The following is a 14,076-nucleotide window of genomic DNA, read 5'->3' as shown; positions in this document are numbered from 1 at the left end:
TTTTTATTCTCTCTCTCCTCTCCTCAACTTGTAGCTTGACCCTTAAACTTTATAGTAGATGACTTAAAATCCTAGTTCATTGAGAAGACTGTGGTCATCTAATAGGAATACCTTCAGATGCCCTCCTCAGCACCCCTCAAAATTTTTCAGCACCATCACTCATTCTTTATTCCCTGTTGTCCCAATGGAAAATGTGTCCCTACACCTTCTAAGGTGTAAATTCCTGCTTGTACCCTTGAATCTCCTCATGTCTCCTTCAAAACTTTGTTCCATCAATCATTCTCTCTCATTTAGGCAACTTCAATACCTTCTTCTCTATTGGCTCTTAGTCAACCTACAAACATATTCAGTTTCCACAATCATAAAAAATGCCTTCCTATGACCCTTCAAGTCTGTCCCATCTCTCTTCTCCCATTTATTGTCTAACCTCTTAGAAAAGTACACTCTATTCCACATTGCAATTTTTTAACTTTCTTATATTCCTCTCCCAATTCTTGGAAATCTGGCTTCTGTCTCCACTGTTCATCATCAAAATTTCAATGGCCTTTTCTCAGTCCTCATCCTCCATGACCTTTTGGTAGCATCAGGCATCAGTTGTTGAGAACTGTTGACATTCTTCTAAATGTTCTTTCTTCTCCTGGCTTCTGGCATACTATCTTCTCCACTGGAATGGAAAGGCTTGGGAGTCAGGAGAGGGAGTTTAAATCTAATATTTATTATCAGCTTTCTCATCCTTAAGAAAATTATTTCATTGTCTATTGCACATGGTTGTCATGAACATTAAAGTATGTCTTAAAGTACTACAGAAATGTGAGTTATTATTATTACTGATAAATCCAACAGTTCACCAAGTATTTATTAAGTAACCATAAGGTGTAATTCATTGTGCTAAATGCTAAGGATTCATAGGTCACTTTGACATGGGTCCTATTTTCCATCTGTTTTTCTAGCTGTCCTATGGGGGAATGGGAAAAAGAAAGATAAATACTGAAAATCTCTGATACTGGGGAGAATGAAATAAAGGCAAAAGAGAAGACTGAGCAAAGTATTTTGAGACATTTGAGAGAGAAGAGCTCACTGTCACTCAAAAGCATCAAGGAAGTTTGAGAAGAGGTGGCATCTGAGTTGGATCCTGAAGGAAGGGAGGAGAGAGTGGAAAATGAAGATGAGAAAGAGATTCCAGACTTAATCAAAGGCAAAGTTGTGAAGGGGCAGGGTTCTAGTAATGGAGTATTCCAAATTGGCTGGCTTGTAGAATACTTGAAAGGGAGTCACATAAAGTAAATCTGAACAGGTAGGTAGGAGCAGATTGGAGGTGAGGAGGAGATAAAAATAATCTCCATATAGGACAGACAAATTGAGTTTGAGAAGGTGATAGGACATCTAGATGAGGGTCTAGAGTTCAAAGGAGAGATTAGGGCTAGGAATCTGGAGTTGAAAGTCTTGTAGCTTCATAGCTCTAAGTATCGGTGCAGTGGGCAGAGCACTGAGCCTGGAGCCAGGAAGACCTTAGTTCAAAGTTGACATCAGACACTTGCTAGCTGTGTGACCCTGGGCAAGTCACTTAACCTTGTTTGCCTCAGTTTCCCTATCTGTAAAATGGGATAATACTAGCATCTTCCTCCTTGGGTTGTTGTAAGGATCACCTGAGCTAACAAGCTTAGCACAGGGTCTACCATATAGTAAGCATGATATAAATGTTAGCCATAATTATTATTATTATCTAGTTCTTTAGCACTAAGTAAGTGTAGCAGTAGATACTGGACCTGGCCTCAGGAAGAACTGAGTTCTAATGGGGCACCTACTTCCCAGTGTCTGGCACCCAGTAGGTGCTATATAAATGCGTATTCCCTTTCCACCCCCCTTCAGACTTCAATATTTCTGTCAGCGGAATTACTATTCTATGCTTCTATCATATTCAAAACTCTGGTGTTTATCTTTGACTCTTCTCTTTCCCTCAACTCTTATGATTAATCAAACACCAAGTCGTTTCAGTTCTAATTCTGAAACATCTGTCATCTATCCCCCCTTTCTCTAATGCAACAACTTCCTGGTACAGGTCCTCCTTATTATCTCCTACCTGGACATTTATAATAGCAACCAATACAATAGCAATCCTCTGTCTCCACCCTCCCCAAACTAGACTTCCCCAGGCTGCCAGATCAATCTTCCTTTTCATCAGATGAGATCATATTATATTCTCCTCCCCTTCCCAAAGCTTCAGCTCGTCATTCAAGGCTCTCCACAATCTGTTACTGCTGTACCTTTTCCAGTTTGATCTATCGCTTCTCTCTGAAGGCTGTCCAGCTAAATTGGAGTAGTTAATCTCTGTTCCTCCACACCCTGAAACTTTCCTCAGTAGATATTGCACATGGTTGTATCTAGTATGTATTTATGTAAAGGTACATGATGCCTTTGCTCCGTATATTTCAGTGCCTAGAAGTCCAGTCTCCATCCTGCATCCTTCCCAGCTCTTACCTTCCTACCTGGTCATTAAAGTCCAAGCTTTAAAGCTAGCTCTACCTGCTCCAAGAAGCCCTTCCCTAAACCCACAGTCCGTAACAATCCACCTTCCCGGCACAGACGATGGAGTGCTGGAGTTGGGACAACTTGAGTTCAATCCTGCCTCAGATGCTAGCTGTGTGACCCTAGACCAGTCGCGTATACCCTTTTGGAGCTTCAGTTTCTCCATCTTTAACATCAAAAAGAGAAACAAAGTTCAAGGGAGAGTGATCGGTGGAAGACGGTCAAAGAGTCGGAAGACGGAGTGAGGCGTAATCCAAATTCAGAGCAGCCCAGTAAAGGGCTTGGATTCGATAGCCCCTAAAATCCCTTCCAGCTCTAATCTAAGCTGCTAGGATTTTCTGTATTCACTCCTCTAGGGATTTGTGTACGTGTCATGTTCCTTTGCTCCTGTGCAAGCGTCATGAGGGCAAGCTCAGCTTCTCGTCCCAACTTAACATTTTTCCTAGGGCAGAGTGCTCTGTCTATAGAAGTGGTTTGTTCAATTGAATCGAAGCCTCTCTCTCAGGGAGACCTGATGCCCCCTTATGGCTCCTCCTCCCCTCTCGGGGGCCCCAGATCTGGGGTAGAGGGTGGGGTGGGCGGAACCAGCTGGGCAGGGGCGCGTCTGGGGGTGATCACTGAAGGAGTGCAGACCACTGTCGGAGCAGCCAGTTTCCTCAGGAACGGTGGAAGGTCAGAGTTGGAAGGCAAAGTGGGGCATAATTCGAATCCAGAAGAGCCCAGTATGCCTCCGGACGTCCCGGGGCGAGGGGCTGGAGAGGGGGCGCAGGAGGGAGCAGAGGCGGCTCCACCTGCTCCTGCTCTGGTCCTGGGCCATTAAACCAGCCGGCCCCTGGAGCCTCCTGGGAGCGTCTTCGCAGCTGGCGGCGCAGAAGCAGTCCCAGGGCCCGGCGCTGCTGCAGCCACCCCCTGGTCCAGCTGTGACTCCCCTCCGCGCACCCCGCGGAGCAGCGGGCACAGCTGCAGCAGGTGGGGGGCCTCCTCCCGGCTGGGTGACTGACGGCGGCGGCGGAGGCGGGGCCCCAGCCCGGGGCGGAGCCGGGAGAAGAACGGGCCCGGCGCAGGGGAGGTGGAGAAGGAGGAGGAGGAGGAGAGAAAAAAGGAGGAGGAGGAGAGAAAGAGAGAGAAGCAGAAGGGGAAGGCTGGCTCCTGCACGGACGGAGCGAGCTCTGGCTGTCTAAGCAGCGGTCCGAGCTCCGGGGCTCGCCCGAGCGATCGGGCGCCTGGGAAGGTCAGCGGCGGAGGCTAGGCGAGCGGCCGCAGGAGAAGCAGAGGCGCAGACAAAGGCGCCGCCGCCGCCGCCGCCGGCTCGCTGGCTCTCCTGCGGGAGCGAACCTGGGCAGCTCTCTGGGGCTCACTGGGTAAGTGGCTTTTCCCTCCGCTCGCTTTCTTCTCTGCAGTTGTTGCTTCCTCGGGAGTTCAGGGCAGGGTCCCCGTGCTGCCCCTGGCCCCGCAGAAGGGAGAAAGAAACGCTAGCTACCCTTCGCCCTGCCAGTCCCAGCCTCCCCCAACACGATCCCCCCGAGGAAGTTCCCCGTGGGTCCCACGGAGAGAGGGATGCCTCTGGGGTACGGCAGCTTCGACCGCTTTATGGGCAGCTTCCACTCGGGCTCGTGGGAGTGAGATTTGGTGATTTGAATGGAATGGTTGAGCTTGATGAGTGTGTGTGTGTGTGTGTGTGTGTGTGTGTGTGTGTGTGTGTGTGTGATTAGCGGACTGATCGGGGAGGAGGAAAGACAGGTTCTCAGAGGGTCACATAAGGTTCTTAAGGTTGCGTGGGGGATGATGGACACAGCTATTTCCCGATATTGTCCCTCAATTAAATGGTCTCTGTCTTAGTTTCCTTTTCTTCATCCTCGCTTTTCCCTCGAGAAAGGGTTAATTTGATAGTTTCCACTCCCACTCCAAACATACACGATTTTTCCTTGTGTCGCCAGGAAAAATGGGGTCTCCTGTCGCAACAGAGAGCAAAGGCTCTGTGTGTGAGACAGAGCCCGGAGAGAGGTAACCTTACTGTAATTCCTCTTTCCCTGATGGAGTCCTACATTCTCCTCGGGAGGGACTGTGAGGGCAAAATCTGAGTGGTTTTTTGCCTTGCACGAAAACTCAGTCCAATGCAGCATCTATCCACCAGCATCTTGCATTCATTGCGCCTTATTCTTAAAAGGAACCCAGTACCCTAAACAGCTTTCGCTTTTGTTCTCTCATCTACGATCCCAGAGAGGAAAGGTGTTAGGTAGCCTGGGGATTGTCACAAGATCCCCTAGAGGTGGGGAGAGAGGGGTCAGCGGTTTCCGAGTCTCTGGAAGCGGAGAAGTGGATTTAGCGGTGCTGCTCAGATGTTCTTGGGTCCCAGGCAGTTTGGCTTGAATTTGTTCATGAATTGGAGCATTTATCAGGCTGCTGCCTCTCACCCCATCATGTGCCTCTTCAAATGCGCCCACAAGGTTCACCCTCCCAAGCAGTCAATTTCCATTCACATATATTTGCAAGTGACTTTCTTAATGAAACCTCCCTGCTGGTGGTTTAGGCTTGCTGCTTTAACTTCCTCTAGGTGCAAGGAACCTCTAGGGGTGCTAGGCTCTTCTGGATTTGAATTATGCCCCACTTTGCCTTCCAACTCTGACCTTCCACTCTTCCTTTTCTAGCATTAGCAGGGAAGGGAAGAAAGATACATGGTTTAGTGTCTTTTGGCTTGTGTTCATTTCCCCCCTCCCTCTTCTCTCCCCAACTAAATATCGAGCCCTGCCTGTGTAAAAAGTCTGAGTAAAAGGGGCAGCCAAGCGTCTAACTTTTCTGAACTCTTTATTGTATGATGTAGGAAAAGCTATAACCTTCTGTTTCTCCTTGCTGAAATCAAAATGAGAGGAAATGTGCCGAAGATGGAGTGAAGGATTTTGGTTAGACACAGAGAGGTTAGACCTAAGATAAGCAGCAAGGTGCAGCTGAAATAGTGCTTGGCTAGGATTTAAGAGAACTGACTTGTAGCTCTGGCTTGGACCCAGACTCATTGGCCAAGTGGCTTTACTCTTCCAGGTCCCAACTTTCCTCTGGTGTCAAAAGAGTTGAACCAGATGATTTCTAAGGGTCCCTTTCAGCTCTAATAGTTTATGCAGCAGGTACAGTGGGAAGAATACTGAACTTGGAGTCATAAGACCTCAATTCATATTGTGGTTCTGCCACTCATTACCTGTGCCACCTTGAGCAAGTCACTTAGCCACTTGGGGCCTCAGTTTCCACATCTGTAAAAGGGGAGGTTGGACTCGATGATCTCTACTGTCCCTTCCAGCCCTCCATCCATGATCCTAAGATTCCAATAATCTGAATTTCATTAGACAATAGACTAGATCACCAAAGAAGGTAATGGGATTTGCAGTCACTCCAGAATTATGTCTTGAGCTCCCCGGCTCTGAAAACCCAGATATTGTTGCTTCCCTCTCTGGTAACTATATATGTATGATCAGGCTGTTGCATCTGTCTGTTGAATTGTGATGTATGTATTGCTTATGTCAGACATTTGGAAACATGTCTGTTGACCTTTGATTTCTCTGTATTTTCTCTGATATTCAAGGTGCTAACTTTTCCCTCTGAACTAAATGAATAATACATGTGCTTGACTGAATGATTGTTGACCCCTCAAAATAAAAACCAAACAAACCCTGCCCTTACACCAAACCTTCCATCTCATCAAAATATGCTCTAAAAAGGGTCTGGTATTTGTACCAGGGCATGAATTAAATTACTCCCTCATGTATTTATGCTTGGGCAGTTTGCATTTGACCGCTTTTTAAGGAACTCTGATCATTAGCAGGCAGGTGGGAGAAGATGTTTCTGGGAACTGAGTACCTTCCCTGGGGTAAATCTGAAAATCACATAGCTACTTTCTTCAGCCCTCCCTGGCCAGGTCTCTTCTAGCCTTTGAGTTCTATACAAAGTTGTGACACTTGGCCATTTTTCTTCATGAAGCTAAATTGAGCCTTCTTGTGTTTTTGGTCAGGTGTCAACTTAGCAATCACATTCTTGGTTTTAGGTCGTCCTTGGGAACATGTTCACAAGGAGAGCACAACTCCTTTGCGGGTCCAAAGAGGAAATTCATTCTTTTATTAATTCGTCCATTCTGTTGCAAGATCCTTGTAAGAGGGAATGAGATAGTATTTATTCAAACTGATCTAGTAAGGGTTGTTATGTTGAGGGGTGTGTGTGTGTGTGTGTGTGTGTGTGTGTGTGTGTGTGTGTGTGTGTGTATCACCATTTGGGTTCATTTATTCACAAGGGGTATTGGCTGCTGATTTCTCCTTGCCCAGACTCAGAGCAGCTACATTTGATAGGCAGCAGAATTTCCCCCAGCCTGCTGCTTTTAAGCATCTGCTAATGGGCTAATGAGTAGCTAAGGGAAAAGGAAGAGGGACTGGGGCGGGGGGATCTCTTTCTATCAGCAGCTGCTTAAGCAACAAGTCAGGGTAAGCTCTTATGTGAGTAAGTGGCAGCAAGTGAGAGCAACTTCTGGAAGATAGACCTGTGAGGGAAGTCAGTGTCCAACTGGAATTGTTAATCACAGTATTCAGGGTGACCTCTATCCCTAGTTGACTTCTACACTACAATTTGTGATAAATATCTTCATAGTTTCTAGCTCCTCCTGTCTGTGAACGAATAATGCCCCTGTAGGACATAACTACATAAAATAACACAATTTAAAGAATTAGGAAAGGAAATTAAGTACATAGATTCTCTTAACGGAAAGAGGCTTCAGCTTCCTTCTTCTCTTGAACCAGTCCTTCCTAGTGCCAAATAAAAGTCACATTAACTTTTTTTATATTTTCCCCTTTGGAAGTCAGATTAATTCTTTTTCCTGCTACTAGAGTGGCATCTAAATTCAACTGTGTGCTGCAGCCAAATTGTATAGGCTCAGGGCCAATTGTTAAATTTTCAGCATAAGCATTTATGTCTCAGAAATCAGCAAATACACTACAAATCGGAGATTGATTTAGCACAATGGATAGTGACGTGGGCTTAAACATGAGTTCAGATTTGACCTCAACCACTTACTAGCTGCATGTCTTTGGGAAAATCACTTAACATCTGTTTACCTCAGTTTCTTCCATTTACAGTGGGGATAATACCAGCACCTACCTCCCAGGGTTTGTTGTGAGAAGTAAATGAGATAAAATTTGTAAAACACCTACCACAGCGCCTGGAACATAATAGCTACTATATAAGTGCTGTCATCATTTTTTCTTCTTCTCCTTCTTCTTCCTCTTCTTCTTCATCTTCCTCTTCTCCATCTCCTCCTCCTTCTCCTTCTTCTTTCTCTTCTTCTCCTCTTTCTCCTTCTTTTCCTTCTCCCTCTTCCTCTCCTTTTTTCTCTTCTTCTCCTCTTTCTCCTTCTTCTTCTACCTCTTCTTCTCCTCCTCCTCCCTTCTTCTTCTTCTTCTTCTTCTTCTTCTTCTTCTTCTTCTTCTTCTTCTCCTGCTTCTGCTCCTCCTCCACCACCATTATTATTAAGAAAATGATAAAGAAAATGTTAATATTGCAGATTAAACTTAAAAGTATGTCACATATACATTTTTGTCCGGCAAACCAGTTGTTAAACATTCCCCACCCCACTGCTACATCTTTTGTATTTATAGCATAACTTCATGGGTTCAGATCCTGCTAGTAGTTTATAGAAGTCCCCTAAGACTGTTTTTCTTTTTCTTCAGTCAAGTCTATATAAGCTACTCTGTGTTCTTGATAACTAGGTTCAGGTTGGGCTTCAATTAAAAGTCTGAGTAAAAGACTTTATCACCTGTACCAGGTACATAGTCTTAGACACCACCTTGCATATAACATCTGAGAAATATTTGTTGAATGACTGAAAGAAAAGGATTACAGACCAAGTTGATACTAGAAAATAAAATCATTATGGGAATGTTTAAACTACTAGATTAGCTCATGATATATAAATTTTTCTAGGCCAATGACTGCTAACTGCTTTAAGTGATTTAAGGTATTCATTAGGAAACACACTCCCTTTTCTGTTCACTAAAACAGGCTAAGTTGAATGTCGACCAGGCACCACTTTTCAATGAGTATAAAGCACTTAGCTAGGATTCTGAATGTTCAGACTGTAGTTTGAATTCTGTTCCCTTGGACAGCTAGGCAGCCCAGTGAATAAAGTACCAGGCCTGGAGTAGGGAAGACTCATCTTCCTGAGTTTAAATATAGCCTCAGACACTTACTAGCTGTGTGACCTTGGGCAAGACACTTAACCCTATTTGCCTCAGTTTCCTCAGCTATAAAATTATCTGGAGAAGGAAATGGCAAACCACTCCAGTATCTTTGTCAAGAAAGCTCCAAATGGGGTCACAAAGAGTTGGACAGACTGAACAACCACTGCCTTGCCATATGACCTTGAAGCAAGCCACTTAACATCTGTTTAATCTCAGTTTCCTCTTCTGTAAAATGTAGCATATGAATAAGATGAGCTCTAAGGGCTCCTTCAGCTCTGACAGTCCTAGTTTGCTTAAAATGTATTAAAAAGCAATTTGTAAAAATACAAAAGTCTTCATTAAGAATGTTCTCAACCAAGTTAGCCAAAATATCTTAGCTTCAGGAAGGGAAAGTGTTCTGATTAATACATTGATCCAACTTCACATTGTGTGAAACCAAATTAGGAATTTCATCAGGATTCAAGGAAAAAAATTCAGATTTCCAACAGATAAATTGGGAGCTGAGGGGATATGACCAATGACTTTGCAAAAGGATTTTTGTGATTCTTTTTAATAAAAAGATTTTACGATAATATTGCCTCTTATGCATTTTAAGAAATTCAATATACATAAAGCCTCCCTTGGAACAAGGTTCACCTCCACTAAATCATACTCTAGGGATTCAGAGATTAATGTAGCTTCTAGGTGCTTAGCCACTGGGAAAATGTGGTCCTTGAAGTCGCATAATCATGGAATATTAGAGCTTGCAGGGACCTTAGAGGTCATAGAATTTTAGAAATGGAAGGGACCACCAGTCAAATTCTAGTCCAATTTCATTCCAGCTTCCTTCAGGGGGATAAGGCTGGAGGAGGCTGGGGCTGGACGGGAACAAGGAGCTGGTTAAATAAAGGGAAAAAAGAAGAGGGCCCAGGACAGAGCCTTGGAGGATATGTACAGTTATTGAATGTGACCTCAACGAAGATCCAACAAAAGAAATTGAGGAGGGGCTTGACAAGTAGAAAAAGAATCAGGAGAGAACAGTGTCATGAAAACTGAGAGAGAAGAGAGTATTGAGAAGAAAGTTATCCACAGTGTCAGACACTGCAGAGAGGTCAAGAGGAATGAGAATTGAGAAAAGGTTTGGCAATTAAGAGATAGTAACTTTGGAGAGAGCAGTTTCAGAGTGAGAGGAAAGGATGTACAGGCACTGATTGTAGACAGCTTTTTTCAAGGAGTTTAGCCATTATAAGGAAAAGAGATATAGGACAAGAGCTAGCAATGATGGATGAATCAAGTAAGTTTTTTTTGAGGATGAAGATTTGTAGACAGTAGAGAAGCAGCCAGTAGACTGGGAGGGATTGAAGATAGATGAGAGAATGGGGAAGATAAAGGAGATAGTCTGCTGGAGAAGATTGGGTTGGAATGGGATCGTTTGTGCAGGTAGAGGGGTTTGCCTTGGCAAGAAAGGACATTTCGTTATGTGAGACAGAAAGTGTAAGACTTAACATTTATCCTTATTGAATTTCATTTTATTAGATCCAACCTTGTGCTCTAGCTTTTCATGATCTTTTGGTATCTCTCCTGTTAGCTATCCCTCCAATCTTTGTGCCATCAGCAATTTTGATGGGCAAACCATCTATACCTTTATCTAAGTCGTTGATAAAAATGTTAAACAGCACAGATCTGAGTCTAAATCCCTGCAGTATTGCCCTGGAGACCTCTTCCCACACTAACAATGGACCATTGACAAATACTCTTTGAGTATGGTCATCTCACCAATACCGAATTCATTTAATGAGATTATCATTTCATCACCATCACTTCATTTGAATTCCTTGTTAACTGTCACCCATGGGTCATAGTTCTGCCCTCTGGGATTCAACAAAACAGTCTGGTCCTTATCCTTGAAGAGTGAAACCTTTCAAGTAGTTGAAAGATTACTATCAATTCAGTGCAGTGTTTAGAAATCACCTAAAACAATTATCTTGCCCTCAAGCAGTTTATAGTCTAAGAAGGAGGCTAAAATATCTGCACAAGTAATTATGATGCAAGGGAGAATGCATTTCAGGCAAAAAACCAGACCAAAACAAAAATAATCCAGAGCCAGAAATTTGAGGAGAGGAAAGATTAGTTTTTGTTGGTCAAAGGGTTTGTTAGGGGTTGAGGAGGGAAAAGGTAGTGATCAAGTTGTACCTTAAGAAAGGTAGGGACTTATTCTTCTTCCTAGATTTTTTTCCACTCTACTCTTCTTTCCTGGTTCTCCTCCCACTTATCTGACTGCTTCTTCTCAGGCTTCTTTGCTAGATCTTCATCCAGGGCATATGTACTAACTGGAGGTATCTTCCAATGTTCTGACCTGGGTTCTGTTTTCTTCTCCCTCTATTCTATTTTGTTTAGGGAGACAGAAGAGGACATTATGAGAGCAGGAAAGGGGAAGAGTAGACTAGTGTGGCTAGAGCACTGACATACTTGGGAATGGTGTCAATAGTAAATTTAGGGGGAAGGTTTTGGGTGGAAGTTGATGAGTTCCAGTCTGGATGTGTGTTTCTGATGGCAGGTATATAGACCATCCACATGGAAGAGGTAACATATGAAAAAAGGAGTCTCAAGGACAGAACCGTGGAGATTAAGGGGCAGAAAAAGCCAGTAAAGGAGACAGAGTAGGAACCTTCAGAGGAGTAGGGTAGACCTAACAGACTTGAGTATCGTGGATGCTGAAGAAAGTGATCTGTTGGGAGAGGGTTGTGTTGGCAGTATCAGATGTTGCAGAGAACTCAAGGAGAATGAGGACTTTATTTTCCTGCAGCAGGGTTTTGGTTTTCCTCATCTTCTCTTGGATACTATCCAGTTAGTTAATGCCCTTCTGAGACATGGCAGGAAGAAACCAAGAAACAGAATGTTAGGGCAGGAGGATTATTGGATTTGCAATGCCTTAACCTCTCTAATCAGCCTCTTCATATATTGTGTGTTATCAGTTGTTGTCCTGAGGATCATATGAGACCACCTTTAAAGTGCTTTTTAGTCACACAGTACTCTGTAAGTGTATTATATTATATGACTTACCCAAGGTCATACTGCTAGTTAATAACAGCTAGAATTAGAGCCCTTGACCTTTCCACTCTTCTTCCTACTGTCATGCTGCTATTTGGAACCTTTTCTTCCTTCCTAGTTACCAATTCAATTCAGCAAACACTTTTTAAGCCTTTACTTTGGTTAAGACAATATCCCAAGCGTCGAGTGGTTCTTGTCTGTGATTTCTCCATTGTGATATACCCACCAACAACGAGGACCTTACTCCACCCATGCGTGCTGATCCCTTGTGTTTCTTGTTCATGTCTTCCTGAAAGTTTGGTAAATGGAGTCCATCTAATGTGCTAGGAGCCTTCCTTGATTTCTGACAGCCCAAGTATCCCAGTAGAAAAAGGAATTCATCCCTTAGTTATCAAATGCTACTGACATGTCACCAGTCTATCTTTGGCAGTCCTATACTTTTTGGTGATATGTTTTGTGTGATTTTTTCTGATTCTTAATTTCTTTTCTGTAATAATTGCTTCCTGCTCATGTCTACTATAGTGCAGGTAGGTGACAAAGTAGACAGACTGCCAGGCCTGAAGTCAGGAAGGCTCATCTTCCTGCATTCACATCTGGTTTCTTACATTTACTGGTAGGGTAAACCTGGGAAAATCACTTAACCTTGTTTGCCTCAATTTCCTCATCTTTGTAAAATGAACTGTGTAAGGAAATGACAAATCCCTCCAGTAACTCTGCCAAGAAAACCCCATATGGGGTCATGAAGAGTTGGATGGGACTAAAACAACTGAACAGCAACATATCTAGTATGCGTCTTTCCATTGCCCTTCAGGAGATCAAATTTTATTCCTTAGACATTACAGATTTTTGTCTTATAGTTATGCAACGTCATTGGAAGAATATTAATATTAAGAATATGGAGCTGTGTTTTAGGGAGAACATGGGGTTATTAAAAGGGCTTTGAAATTTTCCACAGGCACTCCAGCTTTCTTTCCTGGTTTAATTCTGCATCCTACTCATTGTTCATACAACAGCTTATATGAAGTGATGTGTATTCTTCATCCCTTTAGTTTTTCCTATGTGGATTGTTAGGCATAACTCATAACTCACTGCAGTGTTACTGGATGTAATGCAATCAACATGTCCATAAACAGGGCCATGTGGAAGACCTCACCATTTATAAGGAACCCCTCTAATACTTGTTCTGTGCTAGAACTCCTCCATGGCAGGAAGGAACCCCTTTGGTCATAGGTACTCAGTTTGGGTTTTGAGGTGTTGAGGTTTGTTTTTTCCTGATACTATTTCATTGGTATAAGGAATACTTTGGGAGGAAACTCCTCCTAACAGGGTTCAATGCCTGTTCTGCAACTTATACTTTTAGAAAGTTGCTTGGGGGCACTAAGGAGTCAAGTACTTGCCCAGGGTTACATAGCATGTATGAGGTGGGGTGGACCACTGCAGAAAGCCCTGGGATACAAAGGGAAAAATTAAATAGCTGCTCTCCTTGGGTGCTGTGCTCTTTCCAGAGTTCTTTTTTGACATGCTTATAGTTTAGTTGATGTTCCCAGCTACTCTTGAGGTGCGCAATATCAACGTTTTTATCTTGGCAAGAAAGCAGCAATGCTCATGAGGTGGGTCTTCTGCCAGTATTATCTGTGTGGTGAGTTCATGGGAGATAGGATGAGTCAAGGGATTGAGATTTCTAAGCCTTTCTTTCCAGGCTGCCTCTCAGACAGTCTAAATTCTAGAGAAACTGGGCTCCTGCAGGTTCCCCAGACTTGTCCTTCTACCTCCTGTTTCCATGGCTTTGTATGGGCTGCCCCTTCCTCTCACCTAGCTAGCTTGTTCTCCCTCTTCTTCTCTGCCTCTGGGAATCCCTACCTCCCTTCCAGGCTCATGTATCAATCACCTGAAGGGGCAGCTAGGTGGTGCAGTGGATAGAGCACCAGTGCAGGAGTCAGGAGTTCAAATATCACCTCAGACACTTGATACTCACTAGCTATGTGACCTTGGGCAAGTCACTTAACCTCAATCGCCCCATCCTGGGTCATCTCCAGCCATCCTGATGAATATCTGGCCACTGGATTCAGATGGCTCTGGAAGAGAAGTGAGGCTGGTGACCTGCACAGCCCTCCCTCACTCAAAACAAAGTCAAGTGCAAGTCATGTCATCATTTCTCCGATGGCATGGTCTTTTTCGGCAACGAAGAACGAACACACACACTAGCTGATCTGAAAGGCCTTTCCTGAGTCCTCCAGCATTTAGAATGTTGCTGAGCTTAGTCAGTATTAAAATTGAATGTACTTTACATTTAATTGACTTGTGTGGCTGC

The 14,076-nt window shown here is 43.8% G+C and overlaps 1 protein-coding gene across 6 annotated transcripts in view; it reads left to right on the top strand.

The window, feature by feature from the left end:
* The first annotated feature begins 3,462 nt into the window (after positions 1–3,462).
* Positions 3,463–14,076, top strand: part of MAPK4 (mitogen-activated protein kinase 4) — a 222,044-nt gene continuing 211,430 nt past the window's right edge. For all 6 annotated transcript variants that reach the window (XM_072606051.1, XM_072606046.1, XM_072606050.1 and 3 more), the window contains exon 1: positions 3,463–3,887. The gene's annotated coding sequence lies outside the window, so the exon portion shown is untranslated. The remainder of the gene's footprint in view (positions 3,888–14,076) is intronic.

The sequence above is a fragment of the Notamacropus eugenii genome, chromosome 4, assembly GCF_028372415.1.
Source record: "Notamacropus eugenii isolate mMacEug1 chromosome 4, mMacEug1.pri_v2, whole genome shotgun sequence".
NCBI lineage: Eukaryota > Metazoa > Chordata > Mammalia > Diprotodontia > Macropodidae > Notamacropus > Notamacropus eugenii.
Note: the sequence above shows the minus strand (reverse complement) of the source record. Positions and strands in the feature narration are given on the sequence as shown.